The sequence below is a fragment of the Equus caballus genome, chromosome 1 (assembly GCF_041296265.1).
Source record: "Equus caballus isolate H_3958 breed thoroughbred chromosome 1, TB-T2T, whole genome shotgun sequence".
Lineage (NCBI taxonomy): Eukaryota > Metazoa > Chordata > Mammalia > Perissodactyla > Equidae > Equus > Equus caballus.
Window position 1 is genome coordinate 170648161 of NC_091684.1, and position 15317 is coordinate 170663477.

At 43.2% G+C, this 15317-nt stretch overlaps 1 non-coding gene across 1 annotated transcript; it reads right to left on the bottom strand.

Annotated features, from left to right (window-relative positions):
• Positions 1–14409: 14409 nt before the first annotated feature.
• Positions 14410–14481, bottom strand: TRNAP-AGG (transfer RNA proline (anticodon AGG)). Its single transcript has one exon. It is a non-coding gene; the product is annotated as a tRNA-Pro (tRNA).
• Between the last annotated feature and the right edge of the window lie 836 nt (positions 14482–15317).

Genomic DNA, 15317 nt, shown 5'->3' on the forward strand with positions numbered 1-15317 from the left:
TTCCCAAATGGCTGCTAATGACAGAAAACTCCAAGTAACAATAGTCTAAACAAGATGGAAGTTTATTTCTCATGTAAAAGAAATTCCAGGACTGGTGAGGTGCTCCAGGGTGCTGACTTCTTCTGTCTCCATGTGCGGCTTCCATGTCACGGTCCAGGTGGACACTCTAGCCCTAGCCATCATGTCTGCATTCCAGCCAGCAGGGAAAAGAAAAGTACAAAAGGGGCGTGGCACTGCCTTCTAAGGACACATCGCTAAGTTCCACACCCCATTTCCACTTATATCATGTTGGCAATAAATTGATCACATAGTCTCATCCACCTACAAGGGACACAGGCAAATGTGGGGTTTATTCTAGGTGGGTATGCGCCCAGCTAAAACTCTGGTTTCCTATTACTAAGGAAGGAGGAGGGGAAGCAACATTGAAGGACAACTAGCAGCGCTTTTCCTACTTGCCTTCAGACAGACATTGCTCTGGAAAATGGTAATGAGAATACCTCAAGAAAAAAATGTCACGATCAAAAGTTTGAGAAACATTTTTAGTTAAATTCCTTCCCTTGGAAAGTCACAAGCTTGTCAAAGCCCGAGATTCTGAGAAGTCCAACAACAGAGAAGCTTGACTAATTTCATTTAATTCGGGATTTTACAAAGTGATCTGAGCATGGAGCTTCATTTGAGAGGCACCACTCAACATTCTAGGGAACAGGGTTCTACGGAATATCAGTTTGGGAAACGCTGCCTAGGGGTAGGAGCCAGAGGTGGTAAACTAGGATCCAGGCATCTGAGAGGGAGCAAAGAAAACAGTTAGCAAAGGAAATGTGACCTAAAAAGCCCCAGTTTTTTACATGTGGGGGATTGCCCTCCTTTTAATATCCATATGATGATAATCCAAGCCCCATCCCTCATTACTACTAGAATCCTAGTTCCCTTCCCCGTGTTTTAGAAGCTCTCTGAGGAGTGGTTTTATCTCTTGTCCAAAACTGATCCTCCAGACTCCCTCTCTGTTCCTCCCTGGCTTCTCATAAGTGCTCCTCCCTTGGGCTGTGACTGTCTCTGGCCTGCTCACCCTCCTCCAAAAACCCGGATACCGGCCCCGCTCTTTATTCTCTAATGAATACTAAACACAAGGATATGGGGTTTAACATACTTTCCAAAAAGTTTTAATTATTGAAGAGAAAAAAAATCGTAACAGATTCATATATCTACTACTCCTAGCATCTATCAGCAGGCTCTTCATAAGGAGTCTCTTTCAGATTGTCCATTTCCTTGGCCATTCGGATGTGAGATTTGCTTATTCATACCTTATTATCCTCTGCTTTAAATCTCCTCTTCCCCAGCCCATCTATGGTGATAACCACAGAGCTTCCGTGGAGGAGGGCGTGGAGGCAGTGGTCATGCCACAAGAGGGCACTATGGGCACTCTTCTTGAAGATGCATTTTCTGAGTGCTTTGCATAAAATTGAGGAAACATGAATTGCCCATATCATAAGTGGGAATGGGAGGAGGTTGCAGAGCATGTTGGGGAAGGGCTAATGACCCTACTACCAGCCCTCATCCGCTCCTTAGTCTGCTATTGCCTGGCTCCCACCGATTAACAAAAAGGTGGGGGAGGTGGTTTGTAAGTGAAATTTAATTAGTAGCCAAAGTATCTTGGCTACTGATTAAAAACAGAAACCTGGGCCTTACCCCAGACCTAGTGAATCAAAGTCTCTGAAGGTAAGGCCATGGAATCTGCATTTTTAATCAGTAGCCCAACTCTGGTGATTACAACGCACACCAGTGTTTAAGGATCACCACAATAAATGAGTCCCAAACTGGTAAACAGCATAATAATTTCTAAAGAGTTGTACCCATCCCACAACAAAACTGACTTTTATGGAATACTCAGTACCCCAATATGAAACGGCTGCATCTGGATTACTGCCCTATTCGGAGCTCCCACAAGACAAAGAGTATGTACTTGCCTCACATCACATGACTAGAGCAGCTCCTCAGAGTGCTCCTTCCTGCGACAGTGGAAGGATCTGCCTCCCAAACACACCGTTGGAAGAGGAAGGGTGGGTCTGTATTTCTTAGTTATGGTCCTTCCTTCCCTGTGTTCTTTCAGCAATTCTAGAAACCAGTTCATAGGGGATCCTAGAGATGAGCTGGAGTGATCTGGGTTCCACCAGGGGAGAGGTTCCAGGGTCAAGTGGGGGAAGTGGCAAGTGAGAATACTCAGCAGGTTGGAAGCAGGGCCAGGTCAGGGATGATGGGCAGTGAAGAAGCTGGGAATACCTTCGATTCAGGAAGGACATTTAAAGTAGAAAGTGCTCTCCTCTGTCCACCATTCTCTAAGCTTCTCTTCCTACTTCTCTATCACCCAGATGCCACCTTTTAGTGCCTCTCTTAAGACTAAAAGTTTGGAAGTGCTAAGTTGGGATCTGATTTCTTTCCTCCCTCTTCATTTTCGCTAAGGAGCCGCCTCCCAAACCATTTTCACCTCCTACTCTGGTGTGAAGAACAGTCAGATGATATCTAAGTGGGCCTTGCCCATGAGGAAATCTATTCTGGTTCCCACAAACTCTTGGGCAACCAATGTAAGCCCACACACAAGAAATATCTCTAGGTGCCGGCCTGGTGGCTGAGTGGTTAACTTCAGGTGCTGCACTCTGGTAGCCTGGGGTTTGCTGGTTCAGATCCTGGGTGTATACCTAGCACCTCTCGTCTGGCCATGCTGTGGCAGCATCCCACATAGAAGAACTAGAACAACTTACAACTAGGATAGACAACTATGTACTGGGGCTTTGGGGAGGAAAAAAAAAGAGGAAGATTGGCAACAGATGTTCGCTCAGGGCCAATCTTCCTCACCAAAAAAGCATATTTTAAAAAAAGAAAGAAAAGAAATATCTCTAAGTGCAATGCAGACGGCATGGGACTTTATCAACTCCTCCAGGAATCCTTCTTCAAATTAACCACTTCCATCTCTTCCTTGAGTCTCTGTAAGAAGCCCTCCTCCATGCTTCTTGCTCCCAACTTGGTTTTAGGGATCACTATGTAGGTGGCAAAGGGTTTGTTTGACCTTCTTTCCCACATACTGTGTGCTTCTGGAGAGCCAGAACATTGTACTTGTTGGCTCCAGCACACTGCCCGAGACTCACAGGAGATCAAAAATGTTTGAGGAGTGGATGAAAGGGTAAAAGACTTCAGATCTTGTCCTTCTTCTGCCACTAACTAGCTGTGTGATCTTGGGACTTCTCAGAGTCCCAGTTCCTTCATCTCTAAAATGGAAGTGGTCAAAAAGAATAAAGAATTTGACTATCCATATTGTCCCTCTCTGCTTTCACAAATGAAGGTTCTGAGCTAAGTTAAAATGACCCCAATGGCCATTAAGATGACAGTTCTCTGGCTACCACTTATATTCCACCCCATAACCACTAGGGGATTATGGAGATGGTCTCTGCCTCCCAGCCTGGAGTCAGGGTGAGCAAAGGGGAAGTGGGGAGCTGGATCCTGAACACCAGGCTCAGACAGGGGGTGGGGCTCTGATTCAAGAGTGTTGTGGAGTAGCCCTGTGAAATAGCCTAGGGACAAATATTGCCAAAGGGACACCTTTCTAAATCAAGAACAATATAATCAAGAATATAAAGAAGTAATCAAGAATATAAAAAAGGCATGAAGCATCTCTATTCTGGAGGGGTTCATTGGCTACCTTTGCAGAGCTGTTTCCTAGACAAGCTGCTAACTGAAGGATCTGTGCAATATCTTCACAAGCTTCTGGGTACTCTTCCAACTGCCCTCCCACTACCTCACCTGTCTCCTTGTCCAGGTGAGGTGGACAGACTGGAACAAGCTGCTCCTGATTTGGGCAGGACATGTTCACAATCAGAGGCTATCAATCTCAGCCTTGCAGTTACAGCCCAAGGCTGTGAACACAAGAAGTCTTGTTCTCCCTTGGGGGCAAACCAAGCCATTTCTTTTTTTTGTAATTTTACTTGTATCCCTGAAATGACTGCCACCAGGTGATAGCCCAGGGGAAGCCAGGTTGAAGGGAGGTGGCCCTAAGCATGTCTAACAGCTACTTGGTAGCCCCTGTCCCTTTGGTTTTCCATTTCTGATAATGCTTTGATCGTAGATAGCATATCTGGCTTTTCATGTGTGTCCCAAGGCTGAGACCTCAAGGGCTTCCTTTGAATCCTCAGTGGGGAAAGACCATTAACTCAGCCTCCCCCTGCAGCACCTCCCAGGACATTCAGATCTTTCATACCCCTCCCAGGCTCTGCTCTCCTCTCAGGGCCAATTCCATGAAAATCAGTTAAGATTCCTTGAAAGAAGATGAATGATTGTCCCCTGACCCCAAATAATCACCAAAGAGCTAAAAAGTTCAGATGCTTTAAAAAAAATCCCTTTTGAGAAGCACCCAGCTAGTACAGAATGAGCAGTGGTCTAGGAGTTGTGAAAGCTGGGTTTCTGTCTTGTCACTGGCTTTGCCACTAACTAGCTCTGTGACCCTGAGCTTAATTCCATGGGCCTCACTGACCTCCTTTAGAAGTGGCTGGGAGCTGACAGAGTTGGTGAAATGCATGACGTGAAAGCAACTACTAACTTTAGAGTTGATAAAACACATCCAGCCACAACATCCTCTGATACAGGGCTCTGTGCTTGCTTATTAGAAAGCTGAAATGGGGCTCCTATGGCTTTTGTCAACCCTATTGCACCACAGTAATCTTTTTAAAACACAGATCTAGTTCTGTGCCCATGCTATCCAGCCTCATCTCACTTAAACTGTGTCAGTGGCTTTTCATAAGTCTTAAAATAATGACCCTAGTCCTTACCTCTGTCTACCAGGCCTTGCATAGAAAGCCTCACCTCAAACCACTCTCCCTCTCTCTATATCCTTCCATACACTCCTCTTTTCAGTTCCCTGAACTCATCAGGCTTCCTTCCAACTCAAGGTTTTTAATATCTAGTTCTCCCATTATGGGTTGTTCCTTACTCCACTCACCTCTCCCATTCTGCCCAGTTAAATCCTGTGTGTTCCCACTGAGCACATCAGCAAAGAAATGGAAGATATAAAAAAAAAATCAGAAATGAAGAATACAATACTCGAAATGAGAAATTCACTAGAGGGATTCAATAGCAGAGTAGAGGAAGCAGAAGAACGGATCAGCGAGCTAGACGAAGACTAGAGGAAATCACCCAAGCAGAACAGAAAAGAGAAAAAAGAATTAGACAGAATGAGAACAGTGTTAGGGAACTCTGGGACAATATCAAGCGTGCTAACATTCAGATTATAGGGGTCCTAGAAGGAGAAGAGAGAGACAAAGGGGCAGAAAATTTATTTGTTGAAATAATAGAGGAAAATTTTCCTCACCTGAGGAAGGAAACAGACATCCAAGTTCAGGAAGCACAGAGAGCTCCAAACAAGAGAAGCCCAAAGAGGCCCACACCAAGACATATTATAATCAAAATGTCTAAAATTAAAGACAGAGAATCCTAAAGGCAGCAAGAGAAAGGCCACAAGTGACATATAAAGGGAAGCCCATCAGGCTGTCAACGGACTTCTCAGTTGAGACCCTACAGGCGAGAAGAGAATGGCACGACATATTTGAAGTGCTAAACGGAAAAAACCTACAACCAAGAATACTCTATCCATCAAGGTTGTCATTCAGAATGGAAGGAGAGATAAAGAGCTTCCCAGACAAGCAAAAATTAAAGGAGTTTGTCATCAAGAAACCAGTTCTACAAGAAATGCTGAAGGGACTTATTTAAGTGGGAAAGCAATGACCACAAATAAAGATTAAAAAAAATTATCAAAAAAACCCAAAACAACAACAACAAAAAAACAGGCAATAAAATCACTTGTAAGGTAAAAGTATAGTAAAGGCAGCAGATCAACTACCTGTGAAGATAATATGAAAGTTAAAAGACAAATGTACTAAAATCACCTATTTCAATGATAAGAGGGTAATGGATAGACACACACTAAACAAAAGACTATATATGATGTGAAAAACATATGATGTGGGAGGAGGGGTGTGAAAAAGTAGAGCTTTTAGAAAGAGGTCAAGCTAAAGAGTCTATCTACTCAAGATAGATTGTTATATGCATAGTATATTAAATAGGATCCTCAAGGTAACCACAAACCAGAAACCTATAACAAGCAGGAAAAAAAGTAAGACAAAAGAAATCGAACATATTACTAAAGATAGCCATCAAACCACAAGGGAAGAGAGCAAGAGAAAAAGAAAGGAACTGAGAAGAACTACTAAAACACCCAAAAAAAAAAGAAAAAGTGACAAAATGGCAATAAATACATATTTATCAATAGCTACTTTAAATGTGAATGGACTAAATGCTCCAATCAAATGCCATAGGGTGGCCAACTGGATAAAAAAAACAAGATCCATGTATATGCTGCATACTAGAGACATACTTCAGACCTACAGACACTCACAAACTGGAAGTGAAAGGATGGAAAAAGATATTCCATGCAAATGGAAAAGAAAAGAAAGCGGGGGTAGCAATACTTATATCAGACAAAATAGACTTTAAATCAAAAACTGTAATAAGAGACAAAGACAGGCACTACATAATGATAAAGGGAACAATCCAACAAGAAAATATAGCACTTGTAAATATCTACGCACCCAACATAGGAGCACCTAAATATATAAAGCAATTATTAACAGACATAAAAGGAGACATAGACAGTAACACAATAATAGTAGGGGACTTTAGCACTCCACTTACACCAGTGGATAGATCATCCAAACAGAAGATCAATAAGGAAACACTCGCCTTAAAGGACACATTAGACCAGATGGACTTAGTAGATATATACAGAACATTCCATCCAAAAACCATAGAATACACATTCTTTTCAAATGCCCATGGAACATTCTCCAGGATTGATCACATTTAGGCCACAAAACAAGTCTCAATAAATTTAAGAAGATCGGAATAATACCATGCATCTTTTCTGACCACAAAGGTATGAAACTGGAAATCAACTACAGAAAGAAACCCAGAAAAGCCACAAAAACGTGGAGATTGAACAAAATGATACTGAACAATGATTGGGTCAATGAAGAAATCAAAGAAGAAATCAAAAAATTCCTGGAGACAAATGAAAATGAAAACACGACATGCCAAAATCTGTGGGATACAGCAAAAGCGGTTGTACGAGGGAAGTTTATAGCAATTCAGGCCTACCTCAACAAAGAAGAAAAATCTCAAATAGACAATCTAAAAGTGCACCTAAAGGTACTGGAAAAAGAACAACAAACAAAGCCCAAAATCAGCAGAAGGAAGGAAATAATAAAAATCAGAGCAGAAATAAATGAAATACAGACTTAAAAAACAATAGAAAAAATTAATGAAACCAAGAGCTGGTTATTTGAAAAGATAAAAAAATTGACAAACCCTTAGCTAGACTCACCAAGAAAAAAAGAGAGAAGGCTCAAATAAATAAAATCAGAAATGAAAGAGGAGAGATTACAACGGACACCTCAGAAATACAAAAGATAATAAAAGAATACTATGAAAAGCTATATGCCAACAAATTGGATAATCTAGAAGAAATGGATAAATTCTTAGAAACATACAACCTTCCAAAACTGGACCAAGAAGATGTAGAAAATTTGAATAGACTGATCACCAGTAAGGAGATCGAAACAGCAATTAAAAACCTCCCAAAAAATAAAAGTCCAGGACCAGATGGCTTCCCTGGTGAATTCCACCAAACATTCAAAGAAGAATTAATACCTATCCTTCTCAAACTCTTCCAAAAAATTGAAGAGGAGGGGAGGCTTCCTAACTCCATCTATGAAGCAAACATTATCCTGATATCAAAACCAGACAAGGACAACACAAAAAAGGAAAATTGCAGGCCAATATCACTGATGAACATCGATGCAAAAATCCTCACAAAATACTAGCAAATTGAATACAACAAATACATTACAAAGATCATACATCATGATCAAGTGGGTTTCATTCCAGGGATGCAGGGATGGTTCAACATCCGCAAATCTATCAACGTGATACACCACATTAACAAAATGAAGAATAAAAATCACGTGATCATCTCAATAGATGCAGAGAAAGCATTTGACAAGATACAGCATCCATTTATAATAAAAACTCTAAATAAAATGGGTATAGAAGGAAAATACCTCAACATAATAAAGGCCATATATGACAAACCCACAGCCAATATCATTCTGAATGGAGAAAAACTGAAAGCTATCCCTCTAAGAACAGGAACCAGACAAGGATGCCCACTGTCACCACTCCTATTTAACATAGTACTGGAAGTCCTAGCCAGAGCAATCAGGCAAGAAAAAGAAATAAAAGGGATCCACATTGGAAAAGAAGAAGTGAAACTGTCACTCTTTGCAGATGACATGATTTTATATCTAGAAAACCCTAAAGAGTCCACTAAAAAACTTTTAGAAATAATAAAGGAATACAGCCAAGTTGCGGGATACAGAATCAATGTACAAAAATTGGTTGTGTTTCTATACACTAACAACGAAGCAACAAAAAGAATAAAATACCTTGGAATAAACTTAACGAAAGAGGTGAAAGATCTGTACACCAAAAACTATAAAACATTGTTGAAAGAAATCGAAGAAGGCACAAAGAAATGGAAAGATATTCCGTGCTCATGGATTGGAAGAATTAACATTGTTAAAATGTCCATACTTCCTAAAGCAATCTATCAATTCAACGTAATCCCTATCAAAGTTCCAACAACATTTTTTACAGAAATAGAACAAAGAATCCTAAAATTTATATGGAACAACGAAAGACCCCGAATAGCCAAAGTATTCCTAAGAAAAAAGAACAAAACTGGAGGTATCACACTCCCTGATTTCAAATTATACTACAAAGCCATAGTAACCAAAACAGCATGGCACTGGCACAAAAACAGACACACAGATCAATGGAACAAAATTGAGAGCCCAGAAGTAAACCCCCATGTTTATGGACAGCTAATATTTGACAAGGGAGCCAAGAGTATACGATGGACAAAAGGAGAGTCTCTTCAATAAATGGTGTCGGGAAAATTGGACAGCCACATGCAAAAGAGTGAAAGTAGACCATTCCCTTACACCATGCACCAAAATCAACTCAAAATGGATTAAAGACTTGAATGTAAGACCCGAAACCATGAGACTTCTAGAAGAAAACATAGGCAGTTCGCTCTATGACATTGGTTTGAGCAGCATATTTTCAAGTCCTATGTCTGACCGGGAAAGGGAAACAAAAGAAAAAATGAACAAATGGGACTACATCAAACTAAAAAGCTTCTGCACAGGAAAGGAAACCATCAACAAAACAAAAAGACAACCTAACAATTGGGAGAAGATATTTGCAAACCACATATCAGATAAGGGGTTAATATCCAAAATATACAAAGAACTCATACAGCTCAACAATAAAAAAACCAACAATCCAATTAGAAAATGGGCAAAAGATCTGAACAGAGATTTCTCCAAAGAAGATATACAGATGGCCAACAGGCATATGAAAAGATGCTCAACATCATTAGCTATCAGGGAAATGCAAATCACAAGTACAATGAGGTATCACCTCACTCCGGTCAGAATGGCTATAATTAACAAGACAGGAAACAACAAATGTTGGAGAGGGTGTGGAGAGAAGGGAACCCTTGTTCACTGCTGGTGGCAGTGCAAACTGGTGCAGCCACTATGGAAAGCAGTATGGACTATCCTCAGAAAATTAAGGATAGATCTACCATATGACCCAGCTATTCCACTGCTGGGTATTTATCCAAAGAACTTGAAAACACAAAAGCGTAAAGATACTTGCACCCCTATGTTCATTGCGGCATTATACACAATAGCCAAGACATGGAAGCAACCTAGGTGCCCATCAAGGGACGAATGGATAAAGAAGATGTGGTATTTATACACAATGGAATACTACTCAGCCATAAGAAAAGACGAAATCCGGCCATTTGTGACAACATGGATGGAGCTTGAGGGTATTATGCTGAGTGAAATAAGTCAGAGGGAGAAAGTCAAATACCATACAATCTCACTCATAAGTAGAAGATAAAAACGACAAAAAAAAGAAACACATAACGTTGGAGATTGGACTGGTGGTTACCATTGGGTAAGGGGGGAGAGGGGAGGGCAAAAGGGGTGATTAGGCTCACATGTGAGGGGATGCACTATAATTAGTGTTCGGGTGGTGAACATGATGTAACATATACAGAATTCGAAATATGATGTACATCCGAAAAAAATAAAAATTAAAAAAAATAAATAAAAACTAAAATAAAAAAACTCATTAAGCAAAAAAAAAAAATCCTGTGTGTTCCTCCTTTCCTTAGACAAGCCGTCCCAGCACCCCCAGCCTTGCAGTTTTGCTTGCATAACAGCCTCTGTTTTGCTTGCATAACAGTCTGTACTTTTCCTCTGTGGCCTTTACAACTAGCATAATAAAGTAATTATACTTCTAGTTTTTTAAATATTATCAGATTGTTTCACGAGGGCTGAAACCACATCTGTCTGGTTCCCTGCGGGAACCTCTGTTCCAAGCACAGCACCCGGAACACAGCAGATGTCCAACACATGTTTGCTCAGTGAATATTCGGTAAATATTGATTGAATGGATGAACGAATGAGTGAATGACCTAAAAAAACTGCATTTTGCTCCTTAACAATAGCATCAAAGAGCTATTCTTTGTAAAGCTCAGTCCTTTTTGATACTTTTCGTGGGACCCTGTAGCACCATATGGACATAGGAGCAGAAAGATCAGTGAAAGGAACGAAAACTGTTGATTCACCTCTAGTTACTACCCAAGGCCTTAAATCTATGATTGTCCCTCTGAACTCCTCACTTTAGCTGTTAAACCAACTCAAGAGTTTTTCTAGTGAGTACTAGCTCGGTTTTCCGCTTTCCCACTGTATCTGTGGGATCCATTTATCTTAAATAGTTCAGCTTAATTCCATGAACACCATCTCCCTGGACAATAACGTGACTCTCTCCCCTATAAGTTCCACCTCCATATCATGCACACAGAAGGATCAGCAAAAAGTAATGAGGTCCCTAGAAATTAACATTTAATCTACAAGCTCTCCTTTAAAACCGTACAGGAAGACCCACGGTAGTACCTGATTTTTCCACAAGGGGGCACATTCCAGTTTAATCTCAGAGCTCCTGGGATCAGAGACGCTGCTTATTCTCGCATGTTTTGTGACCAGCGGAGTTTCTCACCTCCAGTTCCACATAATCTTCTCGGCATCCCCTCACATCCCAGCAATGTTTCCTTAGAACTCATATTCACAGGGATTCCTCATCACAAAACCTAGTCAAGTGAAGTTGATGAAGTCCTGTTGGCAATACGGGTCCTTCCCTAACCTTAGTTTTCCTCTTTGTTTCCTGTTGTGGACTTTTATTCCTCAGCTCATAAAATCAGTTATGTTACAGACTCTTACAGATTGCCCCTGCAGTGTGCAACCCTATAGTGTGACCCCAAACACCATCTGGTTCAGAATTTTCTCAATGTCGTGAACACCTGAAGCAGCCTTGCGCTTAAGCAGCTCTGCCTTAGAGCAAGTTTGCAACAGAAGTCGATGGCACTGATGCCCAGTTTACAGCTCCCGAGGGCATGCGTTCTGCCTTCATTTACATCCAGTTGGAAGAACTTTTCAATGCTTCTTTAAAGTATTTATAGGTCCACAGTGTGGCCCAACAGGAGAGCTGCCACAGAATATTTTCCAGGCATGGTCCCCTCAGCCTTTCCCAGAGGATGGGACACTGCAGGAGCACCCTATTCACGCCCCCAGTACCTCCAGGCTCCCTGTCTCCCCCAGTGTCACAGGCTCAGGTATCCCTTAAAAGCCTGGATAACTTTTTGATTTAAAACAACAATTCACACAATTCATTAACCAAATATTTATTGAGTATCTATTAGGTGCTAAGAACTGTTCTAGCCTCTGAGACGTCGGCTGTGAAAACACCCTGTTCTCATGGGGCTTCTGTTCTAGTGATGGGGGAGGGAGAATGAGTAAAACAACAGCAGCAGCAAAAGTCAGGTGGTGGTATGTGCAAAGAAGAAAGTAGAGAAAGGGGGATAGAGAGCAAAGGAGGTGGGTTCTATTGCATATGGAGTGATCAGAGAAGTACTCTCTGATAGGTAACATCTGAGCAGAGATCTTAAAAGCAGTGAGGGATTGAGCTATGCAGGTATGAGGGAGGTAAGACTCAAGGCAGACAGAAAAGCACATACAAAGGCACTGAGGTGGGAATTTCTGAGGAGCACTAGAGCCTAATGTATTGGAATGCAGCCAGCAAAGGGAGAGAGTGGTAGGAGATGAGGTCAGAGGAGTGAGGGGAATCCAAGAAGTGGCAAAATCATGTAGAGAATTTTAAAGCCATAGCAAGGAGTTCTGATTTTATGCTGAATGAAATGGAGATGCACAGAGGATTCTAAGAAGAGCTATGACCAACTCTGACCTAGGTTTCAACAGGATCATTCTGTCTGCTCTGTTAATAGACTGAAGGGCACAGGGACTGAACAGGGAGACCTGCTCAGTGGCTACTGCAATAGGGCAGGTGGGAAATGGTGGTGCCTTGGATTATAGCAGTGGTGGTGGAGGTGGGGAGAAATGTTTGCATTCTGGAAATATTCTAAAGGTACAGCCAATGTCATTTGTCAAAGAATTGAATGTGGGTTGTAGGAGAGAGGACTAAAAGATGATTCCAAGATTATTTGTGTTCCGCCCCACACTCATCTGGGCGAGCAGTCTGGGATAGGTTGCTGAGAGACCAAAGAAGATCCGGAGACAGCGAATGAGACATATGGGCTTAATAGGAGTTACTTACAGGGAAGGTCCAGTGGTGGCCGGCTGGACAGCAACGTGCTCCCGCTACCACCCCCCTGAGAGACGCTTGCTTAAGTAGGAGAGGAACAAAGCCTGCATGCTTGCCAAGGGGGATCATCCCTGTATGACCTGCATTCCAAGGACCAGAGCCCCCCCCACCCCCCGGAGGGCCAACGTGTTCCGTCAGACCGAGAGGGTCTTTGTGTTAACTCTCCCACAGAAAGCAGCTGGGTTGGCCAAGCCCAGGACTGTCACCATCGTGAGTGCTGGCCTACAGCCCAGACAGGAGCCTCAAGGACACATGGTTTTTAAAGGGGCACACCAACTAATGCCCCTACAATTTGTTTCACAGTTCTTCCAAATATCTGAAGAGGTTCTAGAAGCTAAACACTCAGCAACATAGCTAAGAGTGAGGTGAAAAATACCTGTGACTTCTAACTCTGGTTCATTCGGTGCTGAATACCCAGCAGGGAGGGAGGGAGTGGGGGTGAAGGGCTTGATCCAAGGTTAGGGAATAAAAGCCACCTCCCCCCAACACGCACATATCCACATATCCCCCTCAAATAAAGCAGGCTGAAACACTGGGCTGTGTCTTTTTTCGTGGAGTTTCCTGCTTTAGCACAGTCCACGTCTGTGGCTTGGGGAAGTTAGGAGGATCACAGAGAGAAAGTCAGTTCCGGACACCATTGGACCCAGAACTAAACCTAACTAGGGAAGATGAAGCACCTGCTGGGAGGGGGTGATTCTGAGGAGGGCGGGGTGGGACACAGGATGCCTAGAGTTACAGGGATTTGGGCCTGGTCTCCAGCTGTGGCCCGTAGAGCAACTGGGTAGCATCTGTAGCTCCCAGGCCAACCCTGATTACAACTGGGGAACTTTTAAAAAATAACCGTGCAGAAGCCCCATCCTCAAAGAATCCAGTTCATGTGGTTTGGGGTTGGGTCCCTCAGTGAACGCTTTAAAAGCTTCCCAGGTGAGTGTACCATGCGGGAAGGCTTGAGCATCCCTGTGGAGAAGTTCAGTCCCCAAGTGCTCCACCACCTGAGACTCTCCCACCCTCGCGCACACACGGGGCCCTGGAACGTCAGGCTTGAATGAGGGAGGGAGCCCAGGCTTTATGTGACAAGACACCTTGCCACGTACGCTGACCCACAGAGGTCTCAGCACCGAAATGCCCCCATACGTACAGTGGAGGAAAATTGACGGTTGTGTGAAACTATTGATATAAAACATGCCTCCCTAAGTTCTGAGTGAACAATTCTTGGATAATAACCAAAAACTGCAAACGAGAAATGATAGTTGACTTCAGAAATAATGATTTTGTAGAGGAAATACTGTATAAATTATACGTAACAATATCTGGTATTTATCCTCGTGATTTAATAACATTGCAAGGAAAGATTGTCTAAAGATTAAGTATATAAATCTGAAATGGTGGAGTATAAAATGGTGGTCACACAGTAATATTAGCTACAGAAGGTGGTTGCTTAGCGTGATGGTGTAACATCAATAAATCAGGTTTTATTGGTTGTGCGAGGAAGACAACTGACTGGGAGAGAAAAAAGCAGGGCTCGTCCGGGATTTGAACCCGGGACCTCTCGCACCCTAAGCGAGAATCATACCCCTAGACCAACGAGCCACACATAGTGGGCTGTGGGTTTCTAAACTTTAGTAAAGAAAGTTTTAGCCACGTCCACAGTTGGCTAAGTCCTTGTTTAATAATTATGGGCATAGGGTGACACCTAGTGGATGAATAAATCACTGCAGTCTCCCTTGCCCAGACTCTGGAAGGCGATGCTCCTAGACTACAGATCATTTTTGGAAAAAATTTCAGACATCAAAGAGAATAACTTCCCTGCACATTTTCGCTTTGCAGTAGGCCAAAGATGCTACGCGGATGGTGGGAGGCAATCTCATCAGGGACAGTCACGGGCTGAGGGCTGATCTGGTGGCCGTGGGGAGAGGAGAGGATGCGCCTTCACGGGAGGGCATCTCCTTGACGCGTAACCACCGCTCTGCCCGCGGCCGGCGGGAGAGCGGGGCCCGGGTAGGGAGGCTTCTTCCGACCTCGGCACGTTACTGCCCGGGTCCTGGGCTCGGCCAGGCTGGGACGTCTCTGGCCCTGCCATGGACTCTATTGAACTCACCGCCCGGAAAGCTTCCCCGTCTCCCCCGGGCAGATCCAGGCGCTCTCTCGCCGGACAACCCCAGACTCAGTGTCTTTCTCGTAGCAAAAGCTCTCTCCACGTGGCGCCCTCCATGGAGACACCCCCAGGCAGGAGAGGCCCCCAACTTTCCCGGGTGACCAGCCTGTGCCCGGCTCAGGGCAGGTGCTCCGTACACGTTAGAGCCAACACAAGTTGTCCCATCTCTCGGGACGCCCTGCGAGAGGTGTCACGGCTCTTTCCACCAATCTCAAGCACTGTGGCTTAAAAGAAGAAAGAAAGTAAAATAAACCTGGAAGAAAAGAAAAAG